Source organism: Ictidomys tridecemlineatus, chromosome 9, assembly GCF_052094955.1.
Source record: "Ictidomys tridecemlineatus isolate mIctTri1 chromosome 9, mIctTri1.hap1, whole genome shotgun sequence".
NCBI lineage: Eukaryota > Metazoa > Chordata > Mammalia > Rodentia > Sciuridae > Ictidomys > Ictidomys tridecemlineatus.
Window position 1 is genome coordinate 134,887,730 of NC_135485.1, and position 16,049 is coordinate 134,903,778.

General features: G+C 35.0%; 1 protein-coding gene across 5 annotated transcripts in view; it reads left to right on the forward strand.

Moving 5' to 3' along the window:
- The first annotated feature begins 489 nt into the window (after positions 1 to 489).
- The window catches only part of LOC110596967 (uncharacterized), a 79,325-nt gene continuing 63,765 nt past the window's right edge, over positions 490 to 16,049 (forward strand). For 3 of the 5 annotated variants that reach the window (XM_078022126.1, XM_078022127.1, XM_078022128.1), the window contains exon 1: positions 490 to 622. The gene's annotated coding sequence lies outside the window, so the exon portion shown is untranslated. The remainder of the gene's footprint in view (positions 623 to 16,049) is intronic. The other 2 variants (XM_078022130.1, XM_078022129.1) reach the window with 1 other exon arrangement.

Below are 16,049 nucleotides of genomic sequence, written 5' to 3' on the forward strand. Positions count from 1 at the left end.
ATCCATAGTTTAACATTATCTTAAGTACCCACTATGGGCGAACAAAAACATGTTAATATGATTGTGTAAATGAACAAACAAAAATTGGAGGTATTTGAAAATATTAATGTAGTATTTCTTGTTTTAAAAGTTTAAAAGTATAGTAAGTTACTGTTTTTCTCTTAGAGCTTTTTGCAATAAGTTGTAGAAAACATGAGTAACTATATTTCAAGATTTTCTCTTCTATATAATCCCCTCTCAGATGTTTTCAGACACTAAAGAATTTTCCAAGGATTAACCTTTATAAAGCATCTTTTAGAAAAGAATACACAAAAGAAAAAGAAAACTATGTGAAATTTCCCAGAGAAACTCTGATTTACACTAATGAGTGTACAGGTCATATGGAAAATTAAACACCAAAATCTAAATTTTCAGGGCAAGGGAATTTATGCACACAAATCCTATTACCAGCTAATGGGATTTGTGTGGATCCCCAGTGACCTATTTAGAAAATGTACCCCCTGCTGTTTAGATGAATATATCATGTGAACCAAACCTGAATACATAGTCCTTCTGTTGGCTGCATCTCGGATCTGTCAAGTGATCCCTCTATGATTTCCACAGGATGCTGGCAACTAAATCAGTAAGTATATCGATCTCACTGACAGTGCAAAATGACATCTATATTTTCTCCCTCCTCTGAAATTTGTTTCAAATAGTTTTTAAAGGTTTCTTCCTCCCTTCTCTCTTCCTTCTTCTCATCTTGCTCCTCTTTCTCCTTCTTGTCTACCTCCTCCTTTTTATCACCTCCTTTTTTCTCTCCTTCTCCTGCTTCACCTTCTCTTTTTCTTCTTGTCCTCTTCTTCCTTCTTCTCATTCTTGGATTCAGAAAGGAAACAAAGGAACCATTAAAGCATTGGTATTCTTTTTATCTGGGCTTCATGAAGAGAAAGAGGCTCTTGTTGCAACTGCGGAACACATCACTGGTGTGGCTTCAGAATTATCTGTGATATATATATATATATAAAATTTTGTAAAATTCTTTGTATTTATAAGACAGGCACATTGGGCATGAAGAAAATGAAATCCCTGGAGCAATTGCAGATGTGGTAAAGTTTGCTCTTGGTGACTTTGAATTCACTTTGTGCAACATTCCTTTTCTAAATTGCTATTCTTTGTGGGATAGGAGCACATACTACTCTCATGCTGCACTCCGATGGGACCCAGAATCACACTCCAGATAAGTTGATTGTATTCTTTCAACTGATTTCTGCTGACCAGCTGATATAAACACTCATTTTCTCAAGTGTACATCTCAAATTCTTTTTTGGCACATGCAATCTGAAAAAAAAAATTAAACTAAATCAAACTAATAAACAATTGAAATATTTCTCTTTAAGTGTCTGAAATATGAGTGTGTTTATAACTAAAGAATTAAACTATTTGATAATGATAAAATAACAGCTTATATTTTAAGAAAATGTAAGGTAAGAAAATTTGGATAATCAATGTTTGTTGGTATTCCTCAAATCATAGCACACTCTGGGAGTAGCCAGATCATTTGCATCATTCACCTTGCAGAGGGCTGCCCTTTGAAATAAATCCAAGATGGGCAAAACCTAAGGTAATTCAAATTTATACTTATATGAGGCCTACATAATGATTTACCATAAAATAAGATTCCTTAAATCTCTTTGTTACTTAATATGGAAAGTCTAGAATATTGATGTTTCAACACCAGGAGCTGCTAAAACTTACTAGACTCATAATTGGTTTTTTGCATAATTGGTTTTTACTACACTTCTATTTTACTTATTTCATGTGGAAGTGTATTTCCACTTTAACATTTCATGATATCTTAGCAAATGCACTTAGTACAAAATCTTCGATTGCTTCATTTTCTGTTGATACAGGTATCTATCTCCATGACCTCCTGGCTTTATCCCGTTAACTCTACCTGTTAGAGCAGGGGTCATTGAATTCAATTTTAATTTTTTTTAAAAAAAAGTACACTTTATAAGGATTGATTTTTTGTGACTCTTAATTCTTTTTTAAAGTTTTCCAGAGTTCAAAGAGACATTTTTTAACACAATGAAATGATTTGTAATTACCATATGGACCTATCAGATACCTTTATTAAAAAAGAGAGAGAGATGTATTGTGGGATCTTAATAATCTATTATTTTCTTCATGGACCATGAGACATTTTGCTATTTCATAATTCTAGGAATTATTTTATCTTTACTCATCAATCATTTCCACTGTGTTAAAATAACTAAGATACAATCAAGAAAAACAATGAATCATCTAAGGAATGATACACAAGTGAAATTCAGTTTAACTGTTGTGTTCACAAAATTATTGGGCCAGTCACAATTTTTGTAGTTTGCTTTAGCTTTGACTGAACACAGTGAAGATTCTGAATGTTTATTTTCTTCTTTTTATGTTGCCAGACATCAGAGGAAGATATTTCAAAGTAATTTGGTGAACGGGATGATGAAAACAGGCAGAGAATAGCATGGTACACTATGTGGTGGTACATTGGTAATATAAACTGAATTTTAGATAATGGCTTTTTAGGTTGGAGATAGCGCAGAAGAATTTTCTTAAACTCAACCCTAATGATTAAGAAATATATTTCTAAAGAACAAAGGTAATGTGATTTTCTCACCCAATTAAAATTATACATATACAAGTGCACCCCTATATAATCAATAGGATGGATTTCATAACACAATTTTTGATTAAAAAAACACTACACATCCCATTTTGCTACAAAGATGTATGCCTATATTATTTCTATATATTTGATGGTATTTTATGCCAAAAGTCGCTGGCCATAAACACGTTTGCTATCATGACATTCTGATTAATTTTTAAATTCACATTTTAATTAAAAAGTTTGTCAGATTACTTGCAAAAACTCCTAAAATATTTTTTGCAATTAAAGAAAAAGTACTCATTGGACTCAGTAAATGTTTTTGTCTATTTTTCTAGGCTTTTGTCTATTTTTTGAGGGCTAAGCTGCATATATTTCTAATGGGAGCATTTATATGTTCCAAATTAAACCTTTCTGGCAAATCTATTAAAAGTGTGCTGCTTCTTCTTGCCAATTAATATTGGTTAAGGGAAGAAAGGGCCCACAGGATGATCACTGCTATCCTTGAACCTATAGGATATGAAAAATGTTAGGGCAAAGGGCCCAAAGGAGTGGACAAAGATCCTGGAGTGACCCACATTTTCTCTGAATGTATTTGTGTTTTCACAACATTTCCCAAATTTATTTCATATGGAACATGTTACTGTTGAGTTTGGCATTTGAAAGACAAATGCTGCTAATCAAATTACCAACTAGTTGGTTTAAGAATTTTCCAACAATACTTTTTAGACTCTATTCCCCAGTTCATCCCAGGACAGCAACATCAGCACTCATGACAGCTAAAAGGTAATATAAAAGGATCTTTTGTTGTTTTATGAGCATGTGCCAAGCCAAATTCCCATTGTAAACCTACATGTCCAATTACCAGAATCACTCTGTCAGTTCAGGCTCAGTGCACACATATATTTTTCCTTATTTGTAGACTTGTAATTGCTTGCATTTAGCTCATACTTTCATCCAAGAAAAGAGACATAAAATTGTTTATTGATTATACACATGCAAGTAGGTTTTATTTAAGCTGCTGAATACAACTTATCAACCCAATTAAATTAACCCTATAGCTATACTGAGTGGCAGAGGTCTAGATTCTCTTGATTATGTGGTATTAAAACACATCCACCGAGTTCCCAGTTCTAGTCATGTGTGTCAAGGACATGTGTCATACAGATGGCTTAGTAAAATCACATCTACTTTGTTTTTATCTGGTAAGTTCTTTCAATCCTCAACTACAACTAGTAGTAAACAATTCAAAGTTTCAGAGCTATTATGCCTCCAATCTGATCCAATCCCTTAATTCCTGTTATAGATTTCTAACCTTTTTTCTTTATGGGTGACCATTAGGATCCTACAACTCCTTTTTAAGAAAGGCAAACTGAGAGTCTAGCATTGAAGTTATGTTATTTTTTTCTCCAATTTTCTAGTTATTTGTTTAAATCATACTTGGATCATTATTTTCAAATGGATTTTATATAAGGAAGGGATATAGGAATACTTGTATATAGTAAAGTAAACTATAGCAAGCAATGCAGATGAACTTGACTTTTATAATCTAGGATATATTTTGGAGGACATATTGTGCATTGGGTTGTAGGCCAGTCTCCTGAGAAAGATAAAAAAAATAGCAACAGTGAAAACGGTAAGTCAGATGTCACACTGGAAGTTTATGGCAGACTTTAGCAATGTCTGGGGCCTTCCTTGTGGAAGGTCAAGCTCCACGGAGCTCAGGGAAGGATGCACAGGGAGGATGGCTGGTCTCAGACACTACTGTTCAATTGAGCGTCTGTCACGTTGGTCAACTTGCTCCTCCTCCCAGCTGTAGTGCTCTATCCTCTCTCGCTGGACTCCTGGCATTTCCTTTTATTTTCAGACCAGAGGTATCCTCCAACAATCCCTTGCAAGTATCTCCTGCCTAGCTTTACTGTTCCTTCCTGGAAAAAGAAAAATGCCTGGGATTTGGAGGCCTTTCTTGACGAAATTACTCTTATTCAGTTCATCTAAATGTGGATGTTACTCACTAAAACTCTTCTTCCTCTTGAAGAAGTTACCTCACTCCCATTTCCTTCCACTGATGTCTTTTCTCTTCCTTTGAGACTCCATCCTTGCAGAGCTTAAGGGACCTGCAAATTTATCAGCAAGTACAGAGTTTAAAACAGTTTTTAAATTTGACAACTTTTATAAGACCAAAACAGAATGCCCAATAAATCTGGGTAGGAGCTGATTACTACATATAAATGCTTTACAGTTTATTAGAACACCTCTATTATTTTGTAAACTGCCATGCTTCTAATCGACAGTGGAATGAATGTTAGATTCACAAGCATTTCTCTTGTGTGTTCATTTTACCTTTTAAAGAACCATGAGTGCTATATATGGCAAGTTAATTAGTAAGAAATAGACCAGAGGAAGCAAGCTAGGACTTATTGGTGGCTGCCAATTGTAAAATGCAAACTTCACACTATGATAAAATTCTAGAACATTCCTTTGTTTTTCCCAGAATCTCAGGTTTGAGAGGAACACATGTTGTGCAGGTAAACAGAAACCCATAGCCAGTGTGTATGGAAGGACAGACTCACACAACCACCTCACCATCAGACTTGAGCTTTGTTAGATCAGAGACCAGTTGTGTCCACCAAAGATTCCTAAATGAGACAGACCCACAACAGGGAAGGTACGTTAACATAAAGTGTGTTTAAGAGTCAGCTGAGGATCTTTATTTTCAAACCAAAGATTCCATGTTTTGTCATTTTCTACTAGCAGTAGATGACTAATGAGTAATTTGCAAGTAAGAAAATAAGAATAACTTTAGCAACTGCCAAACATGTAAGTGTTTTGTGAAAACTTCATCAAAAATTCAAACAAAGCCAGTTATATTTTTCAATGTGCAAAAATCTGTCTCTTTTAGCTTATGTCTTATCATTCGATTATAAGATTTAAGATGAAGTGAGTTCTCTTCCTAGTGGAAGTCTGTATCTAGTCCATCTTGTCAAGGCTGTATTAGCTTTTAATTCATTACAAATATTTGGGTTGTTTGGGTTTTTCCTCTTGAATATAGGAAACAAATCAAAACAAATTTAATTCAGTGAAAGATAAGCAGATATTTCAAGAGACAAATTGAAACACTTTTATTCCAGTTGCTATTTAAGAAAACTTGCTCTTAGTGTGGCCTCATTTGAATAAATGGCACATTCGAAGGTTTTGACCTAATTTGCCAAATTATAGAAATAAAAAAACTAAGAATCTGGAGGTGATAGGAGCCATTATAAATATTTTTGTCATTCCTTTTCTCTTGATTTCTCATCTTTGAATATATTTCACCAAGGTTTTCTCTTTTAAACTATTTTTGTGCTTTTCCATTCTGGGAAAATCATTGTACTAATGGAAAAATATTTCTTAGTTGTAGTCCCAACTGAAACAAGTTTGGAACTAGAATATCTTTAAGAAAGGAAGACTATCACATTCCTAATTTTTTTCCCTGAATTAATTCCAGGGTATGTGACAACAGAGTTTTCTTATTTTGGAGAATTCCTAATGACTTAGGCTGAGTAATGAAAGGGGAAATCTGGGTACCCACTTTGACTCTACTCAGGTTAATTTGTTTATGTGAAAGGACAAACATTGGAAAGATCTGCTTTTGAAGGGGACCCAAACAATCCTGATCTGATTTTTTAAAAAAATATATACATAATTTAACTCTTAGCAACTACATTAAAGAAGGCATAATTAATAATTTCCTCTTGAATTTTGAATGTACTTCTATAGCATAGCACTAAATAGACTTTGTTTTGAAAGCTGCTATTGTACATTTTATTTAATTTTGACACCATGAACTACTATAATAGAAAAATACAATGCATATACAGGTCTATATGTGCAGTCTAGCTCAATTCCTAGTGAAGTCTAGGTGTTAACAAATAAAATGACTATAGATTTAAGGAGAAATGTTACGGTTGAATATAGACTTTTTAATAAAAGAAAACTAAAATACTACACTCAGAACACCACTTCTCTCAATAAATTTTAAAGTCTTACTTTGCTTTGGATTCATCAGAGAAGAAACCCTGACTTGAATTATTTGCTTCCATAACTTCTTGATTCTATCAGCAATCATATACATCAAAGGGGATTTACAGTTTCTTAACACATGCTATTTGAAATGCATCTCATCTCAGCCAATGTGGTTTTTAAATGCTTTATTTTTTCCTACATTGTTTTCAAAGAATCCTATAATTTAGTATATAAAAACGTAAAGAGCCAACGATAAGATAAAATTGAAATTAGCTGAACTAACTCTAGTTTAATTAGCTATTTTTCCTACTTCCTTCAGTGGAGATGCCTACAGAAATAGTAACATTTTCATTAGAAGCGAGAGACCTCAAAGTGAAACCATATGTTCCACTGAAGCTAGTCCTTAAGCTCAGGAAATACCAATTATCTTTGTTGTTGTTTTTTGCTTTTAACTCCTAAAAATTTAAACATGGTTTTGCATTCCAGTTTGGCAACTACATGCAATTCTCCATCAATGTCACTTATTTTTGTGCCTTTAATCTTTTTTTTTTTTTGTTAGGTTTGATGTTTCCTCAAAGAATTTTTTTTTCTGAATGAAAGAGAAAATGTGATTTTAGTTCACACAGTTTATTTTGTATATTTTCTCACATACTCAAGCTGACTGTGAGCAGGATTAGAAATACCTTCTGTTCTCTGTGTAAAATAAGTTATAGAGGTTCTTAAGACTGCTCATCTATTTTGAATTTTGTGACTATTTTAGGGACCAGAATGTCCTATTTCTTGAATATAAATTTACCACAAATTATGTTCACATCAGTTCTAGGAAATAATACAAATAATTAGAAATAAAAAAAAAATGCATGACATGGCTGATCCTCACTGGATGATGTTCTACAATTCTCTTTGCTAAAATCTCCTGACTAATATATCTAAAGTAACTCAGTTCTGACCTTCCTTTGCCTTTAAAATTTTTTTTGTGGGCCCATAGTTATTCATCCATTCAAAAGTATTTATTGACTGACTGTATGAGATGAGAAATGTGGTGGTGGAGAATTCTCTCTCTCTCTCTCTCTCTCTCTCTCTCATCTGTACACTACTGTTATGGGGCAGTGAAGGGTTTGCATTTATTTTTCTATCATTCATTCTCTTATTTTCACATAAACCAAAAGATGGCACATAACATAAATTTCATCTGCAAGCTACTCTTGTCCTGCTTCTGATGCAGGATGTCAGTCGTTTTCAATGATATAGATTTTGAAATCTTATGTTTAGCCATTCAAAAACAATCTAATCTAATGACAATCACTACCTTTGATATAGTAACATTCAGTTTGCCATTTGCTCTTCACAGATAGTACTTGATTTAATTCTCACTAAAATATGATGGTTTGGGTTTGTTATCCTTTCCTCTTGGATGCTATATGAGGGTAAAGTCACCCAGTTAGGATGGAGTAGAATTGGTGCCAAACCTAGGAGGAGTTTTGACTTTGGACTATATTGTTTTCCTTCTTATGATCTCCTCTGTCTCTGAATTACTAGTGTGAGACCGTCCAGTAAAATTTAAGAAAATGAGAAAATAAATTTGATGCCTATCTTGATAAGTATGTTTAAATATGTAAATCTTTTAGATTTTAGTTTCTTAATCATCTGATCATAGTTATTTTTAACTTACCTCTTTCGTACTTCATTCATTATGGATCTGACCATGGATCATAGAACTTTAAAAACATGAGGAGGCTTAGATAGGATTATGTTCATCATTCATGTCTAAAATCAAGTTGTGCATGAGATGTTGTTATATGTGTATAATGCAAGAGAAGACAATCTGGCTGTTGTGTCAACAGAGCTACCAAAGGCAGTCTGCAGTCTGGAGGAAATCTATGCGATTCAGTTTTTCTTTTGCAGAATAGTGTAAGTCCTCCACCCTGCTTCTTTAGGTCGTCCTGAGGATCTGATGAGCTGCTGTGTGTAAATCACTTTCTAAATGTAAAGTGTTAGAAAATAGAACCTGTTATTATGAAGTATACTTATGGTGAGATTGCCACAATATTTTATTTCTAGATAACACAATTGCTTCTTACATTTTCAAATGCAGGGAATATATATTTTTTTTAAAAATACAGTTTTGTGTGTGTGTTAAAAGAAGGCAAACTGACACTTAGTAATGAGCAGAACTGGGAAAATAGTACAGGCTGCTGGCCCCCTAAAGAAATTTAGCTTGTGTGTTAAGTTTACTTTAAAAATTAATGAGAGTGTTGGAGTTCATAGTTAACCCTCATTAGAGCTCCTACTGGATAGACTAGAAAAAGGACCAACTGCTACCTATAAGCATGTTTTTCAGATTTCTGTTTCACAAAATAGATTTGAATCCCTAGCTCTTAAGGAGGGGAAAAAAAAATCTTCCAAGCTTGCCAGCCGCTCAGAGCAGTATAAAACAAAATGGAGGTGGGAGGACAAAGCCTTTCAGGATGGAGCAGAGGCCATGTAAACAGATGTGGGTGCAGTGAATAGAAAAGGTTGAATAGTTGCTTTGTTTCTTGCTCTCTGTTTGTGCCACAGAGGGTCCTCTCTATACAAGTCTTTCTGGCAGATGATGTGCCACATCACTCTTCTGCTGTAGAAACATACAGAACCCGATATTTGCTAAACATGGGCACCCTTAGCTCTTGGCTCTGTTTATTTTAATGAATGTTTATTTTAATGAATGTTTCCTATAAGACCAAACACTTATGGTAATTTTGAAAGAGAATTTATGAAGAACATAATTGAAAAGCCAAAGTAATTTTGCTTTTTCATCTACTGACAGATAACCATCAGTCTAAGGCTGCACTGTACAAAGAAAACTAGTGTTATGTGAATTTTAAAAACTTGCATCCATCATGGACAGGCATTAAGTGACATTACAGCTAAAGTGGGGGAGGTATCTTCATAATAAAAATATTTCCGAAGAGCAGTCCTGTTATGAATGCGGGCAACAGTGTTGAACTGAGAAATGTAACCTTTCCTCTATTCTTAAAGATTTAGATAGAAAACTGCAGGCTATTGTTGAAGTACTCTACACATGTCCATTGATTTATTTCATGAGGAACTGTTATTGTTGCTTACTTGTAAAAGGTCACAGACACCAGAATTTGGAAATCTGCCCAGGTTCCTGTAAATATCCCCTGAGGACTGGCATTTGTGGTCCAACACACCACACTGAGAGTGGGTGGGTGGGTGGAGATGTGGGTGGTGGTTGAGAGGTGCGGGATGCCTGCTGTACTTTTTATTATGCTCTTATTCTGAGCCAAATAAAATCAACATCAACCCCTAAGGCCAGCAGTAGCCTACAGCAATAAAGCATAAAAAGCTCCTTCATAAATGTATATGGTCATATTCAACTCTTCCTCTGCAGTAGATTTTTATTTCATATGGAACAGAACAAATGAGTCTCCTGAAAGCCAGAGAATTTACAGCTTGAATTTACTATTCTTCTAGCATGGTGTTAACTTCGCTAATACAAATGTTGTGACTACTTTGCAGAAATTCTGCACTGAAACAAATCATGCACACCCAAGTCCAAGAAAGGGGTACAACTCCCACCTCAAAAAAAAAAAAAACACAGGGAAGATGGATGAAATTGAGAAGGTGCCCTTTTGTTGAGTGGCATAATGACTAATGAATAATAAAAATACATTATCTTAGAATCTGCAGTTAACTTATAGATCCAGAGAATTCCACCAGGAACTCCTGCATCTTTTTGTGATATCCAATTATTGTTCTTTCATCGGTGACTTAATTTGTGTAAGTGTGTAGAATAATTCTTTAGAAGGAGGGGTTGGGGAAAGGGGATGATCCTTTGGGAATTTATCTGGTTTTTCCTTCTGTGTTTAAATACTTGCCTAATTCTCAAGAGGTTTGGAGCCATTTAGAAGTGTGTAAATAAGGTAACTTACTTCTGCAATTTCTTGCCCTGTTTTGCACTCTGACTTTGTGTGTGATAAAATAACATGATTGGAGAACACAACTAAAAAAAAAAAAAGCATATCAAAAATCAAGGGAAGGAGAGGAGGGACAGGGACTGAGAGAGAGAGAGTTTAACAGGCTCTCTGTGAGCTCCCTCTTTTCTCTACCTAAGAGGAGGCAGCCCCACAGCCTCTCCTCCAGTCCTCCCTGACAGGACTGGAGGCCCTTCTGTACATGCCCCTGTCTCATGCATTCATGGGCCGCGGTGACACCATGGCTCCTTTTGTTTGGAGCCAGATAATTGCCCTCTCCTTCTCTCAGCTGCCATATGGTGCAGTGGAGACCAACTTACAAAGACAGACAGGGAGAGTGAGGGAGTGAAAGAAGAAGGGAAGAAAGAACATGGAGGGACAGCAGATGAAACTGATTCATGTTCAGCGTTGATGGGGCAAGTGAGCAGGGTGGGACTGGGGAGCCAGAGGGTAAGAGGGGGACGAGCAGGGAGTCTGCCCAGGCGGATGTTCTTGGAATAGGAAACTTCACAGATGAGCAATTTGGCTGCTTCCTGTGGGAGGCTGGCTCTGCTAATTCTCCAAATATGGCACTTAAAATGGAATGCCGATGCTACCCTCATTTATATTTTGGCCTCAGTATTAAAATGATTTCCATTATTCCTAATTGTGCGTGCTTACTTTATCATCATCATAATAGTTCATTCTCTCATATCTGTGCCACGTATTATTTAATATTTTTTAGAGCTTCTCTCTTCACAAATTTCAATGTGCACGTGTTTCTCCTTAGCAAGCAGATTCAATCCCAAACAGTTCTATCAACACCGTATTCTATTTCAACGACATTTGGGAGCCTGCTTTTTCCAGGAGTCTAGAGTGTCTTGTGTTGGCATAATTTGTGTCTTTTATTTTTATTTTCATTTTTTTGGGAGGTGGGAACCATATGAATACTAATTTGTGGATGTGTTTATAATAATTTTTAGATTTTGAAGCTAAAATGACCTGAGTCCACTATGCAAATACATTTTGACACTTTTGAAAATGTTTGTATTGATTATGGCAAAATTTTTGGTTTTCCCTCTATTTTCTACGTTATATAATTGCTACTATATTGATAATGTTTCGTGAGTCAAAAGAGGCAGAGGTACACCACTTGTACCATAACGATAGCTTAATAGTTTGTGTTATTTCATCAAAGAAACAGCAAGTAGTGCCACTATTTTATACTTCATATACTGACATGCTTATGTGACATAAGGTGATATTACTTGAAAATGCTAATTATTAGTATACAGACTCTAAGGCATATTTAAACTATCAAATAATAGGGGAAGGTAAGTCAGTCATCATGTATTTCAGATAAAATTAGTTATTCAACTGATTGTAAAGGATACCACCTTGTCTGCTCCAATCCTGTTTTCACTTGACAGTCAACACACCACACTCTATCAATTTTTATTCTGCTTATTCACCCAACAGTTAGTTTATATTGCTGATCATTCCTAAATTCTCCCTTAAACTTGAAATGTACCAGAGTTCAAACTTAGGACTTATTTTTATCTACATCCTTGCTTACTTCTTTGAGGATCTTATCTAATTTTATGGCTTAAACATTACCATAGAATGACTATATCCACACTCACGTCTCCTCGACTCTTGGACTCTTGACTGTGTCTTTCCAGCAGCCGTCTCAACACACTCATGTTCATGTAAAAGGCACCTCACACAAAACTACATTTTTGATGTGTCCTCACTTAACCTGCTTCTGCCACTGGCTTCCCCAGTCACTTAAGGACAGCGCTAACTGGTCTGTCTCTCACCCCAAATTCTAGAAATCATCCCTTGTCCTCTTCTGCTCACACCAAACACCCACTCTATCAGTAATTCCTGTTGATTTTACCCTCAAAATACATCCAGAGTCTAACCACTTTTTATTAATTCCATTGGAATTATATTTGGCCAAGCCAACATTTTTAAAAATTATTTTAATAATCTACTTAATGGTATCACTGGTTTCATTCTTACCCTTATACTATATTTGCAATAAAACAGCCAGGGCATCTTTGAAATGATTTTTATGTCATTTCTTGTCCTTCTTGTAAACAACCTGGCTGGGGGTATAGCTCAGTTTGTAGAGTGTTTTCCTTGCATGTACAAGGCCATGGGTTCAATCCCCAGCACCACCAAAAACAAGCAAAAAAAGAAAGTCCTAAAACCTAGTTGCCATTCAACAATGAATGTATCAAGAAAATATAGTACATATACACAGTGGGCTATTATTACCCAGCCTTATAAAAATAATGAAATTATGACATCTGCAGGTAAATGGATGGGACTAGAGAATATCATGCTAAGTGAAATAAGCAAATCCCCCCAAACCAAAAGGTGAATGTTTTCTCTGATAAGCAGATGCTGATCCATAGTGGGGTGGGGGGATAGGGAAAAATGAAGGAACTTTGTTTTGTGTAGAGGGGAGGGAGTGGAGTGGTGGGGCTTAAGGGGCTGGGAAGGATGGTAGGAGGAGACAGACATTATTACCCTATATACATGTATGATTGCACTACTGGGGTGACTCTGTACCATGTACAGCCAAAGGAATGAGAAGTTGTGCTCCTTTTGTGTACAGTGTGTCAAAATGTGTTCTACCATAAAATAAATAAATAAAATTTTTAACAAAATCAAAAAACAACAAACCTGGCTACCAATGAGCTTTTGATTCTTATCTGAGCCAAACTGGATTCTTTCCTATTCTGAAAATGCAGGAGTAACATTCCAGTTTCAGGGCCTTTCTAGAATATACTTTTTCCAAGATTTGCTTACTTCCTCCAAGAGTTTTCTTGCATGACATCTTCTTGGTGAGAACTTCTCTGATTTGCCATTAAACTATCAACCATACACCAAGTACACATTATCCCTCTTGTGTGTAATTTTTTTCCATACCACTTTTCACTTTCTGAGCTCCAAGTTAAGAAAACAAATCATCCTATGAGTAGAGTAGCACCAGGCACTAGAGTCATTGATAATAGGTGATATGTTTTCATGTGAAATCTAAACAATAATCACCATATCTAATTTCTCTCAGAAATGGACTAGCCAAAAAGAAATAAGTGATTTAATGTTCTTTCTGCCAAAATCTATATGATCCATCAAAATATATAATTCTACTATTCTTTTTTCTCACCCGTTTCCAAAAGAAAAAAAAAATCAGTATGTCAGATGCCAAGAAATACATCTACAGAACATTTCCCAAACTGAACTGATCTTAATGTGAAAGGCAAAATACTAATAAAGGGTAAAATTTAAAATTAATATTTTTAGAATATTAATGAGAAAAGAACTGATATTTAGGAAAATAAAAGTAGCAATCTAGATTTGTCTCTTACCTCTAAAAACAAGTACTGTATTTCACTGCATAATTGTTGCCATTGCATTGCCATATATTCATGAGCATTCTGTGTCCCCTAATCTTGCACCAAAGACAGTTTAGTGAGAAATAATTTTAAGTAATACTACTAGCACAATTTTAAAAATTCACATAATTCTTTTGTAAAAAGAAGATTGGCATAAGATCTGTTAATGATTATGCTCTGAAATATAGTAACTTAAATGAAAAACTTGGAAATAAAACTTAAGTTTCACCATTATAACCAAAACATTTTGACAAATGGTAATACATGGTATTCCTCTGTTTAGAAGTAGACAAAGATTCTAACTGGCCTATTTTTTGTCCTTATTTCTTGTCTTTTGTGATCAATATGTATTGCAAAAACTTGCTGTGGGTACATTCTCTAGTGAAAAATTACTCAAAACATGTCAGAAGATCATTTGAAGTCAATACAATCAAATAAAGTCATCAGAGACGTTACTTTTACAAACTGAAAAGCCTGGCCCTTGGGGTCAGCAGTGTCTCTGTTCAAAAGTTTGGATGCCTTACGTGTTTCATGAAGGTACTTAATTATTCTGAGTTTCTGTTTCCTCATCTCTTAAATAAGAATAATAATATCCAACTCAAATCATTGTGGTGAGAGGGATAAAAACGTGTCCAAGGCACATATAGAATGCTCACAAAATGTGTATTTATTATTGGTATTAATGTAATAAAATTTTGATTGATAGGCAAAAGTTAGAAGTTTAGAATACATTTTTAGTCATTTGTTTTCTTTTAAAATTTAGAAGAAAGATTTTAATTTTATTTTACATCAATTACTCTTTAATGGTTTTATAGACTGATAAAAAGAGAAAATAATAGTGGGACATCTGGCACCTAGATCATCACTGTAACATGTTTCTTCTCAAAAGAATCTTGAAATATACAAAATCTCTACTGATAGCACATAAAGATAAAGTGACCTGACCCCAATCTAATGTTTCCCAGGGGATGAAGTTTGGGTGTGGAGAGACATTCAGCCCCAAACACATCACAGCAGAAGGTCTGGGATGGATTTGCGGACGGATGGCAATTACTGATAGGAATGGTGATGCTGATTTGGGATTACAGGCTCCTTCCCGGATGGCTCCCTTTGCATGTCTGCTTTTTATTTGTGTAGTTGTTATCTAGATTTTGTCTAATCTACCCACTCCTCTTCTCTGCTTGTTGAATTATTCTGGTGCTACTGCTGTGTTTCAGCACATGAATGCCTCGCCAAGTGGTTGGCACATGACCCGTCTCCCCTCCCTACCTGTGATAGTCTTCCTCTACCTCACCCCACATAAACCATCTCAGCCGCCATGATCTAACCTGGACAAATGACCAGACCAATATGTCAAAGATGTCAGAAGAACGACATTTTGAGGCCTTATTATTGGGGAAACCCACTACAATCATGTAGCATGTCCTACTAAATTCTATGTACAAGGTTGTAGAGGAGGAATTTTAATTGACTTCCCTTATTTAATATTTGTATTAGCTTATAGGACATATATTGGTCTTCCCATTTATTAGCCACTGGAACATAAGTGATTAAAATATGTTGTTCCACAAAGAAATAATAAATGTTGGAAGTGATGAATATGCTAATAAGCCTGATTTAATTATTACACGATGCACACATGTATCATAATGTGATATTGTATCCCATAAAGATAAACAATCATAACCCACCAATTAAAATGAAAACAAAATCTTGTTTCAAATCATATACCTAATACAAAAAGAGAAAGGCACATATCTTATGACTTCAACTCCAGGCAATTCTACTACCCAAGCTTATCAATTAGGACCTATAGACAATAAAAATATTATTTTATCTTGAAAGATCACATTGCTCAATCATTTTGGAAGTTGGATGCCCCAGTGCATTACACAACTTAAATTTAGAGTTCTGATTTCCTTTCTCCACACTGTTCTGTAGAGCATCTTGGCCTTCTTGGCTCACTGATTAGTTTTAGCCATGCATTATTACAAAATTTAGGTCTAAATAAAAGTGCAACTGATAAATTACAATTAAATC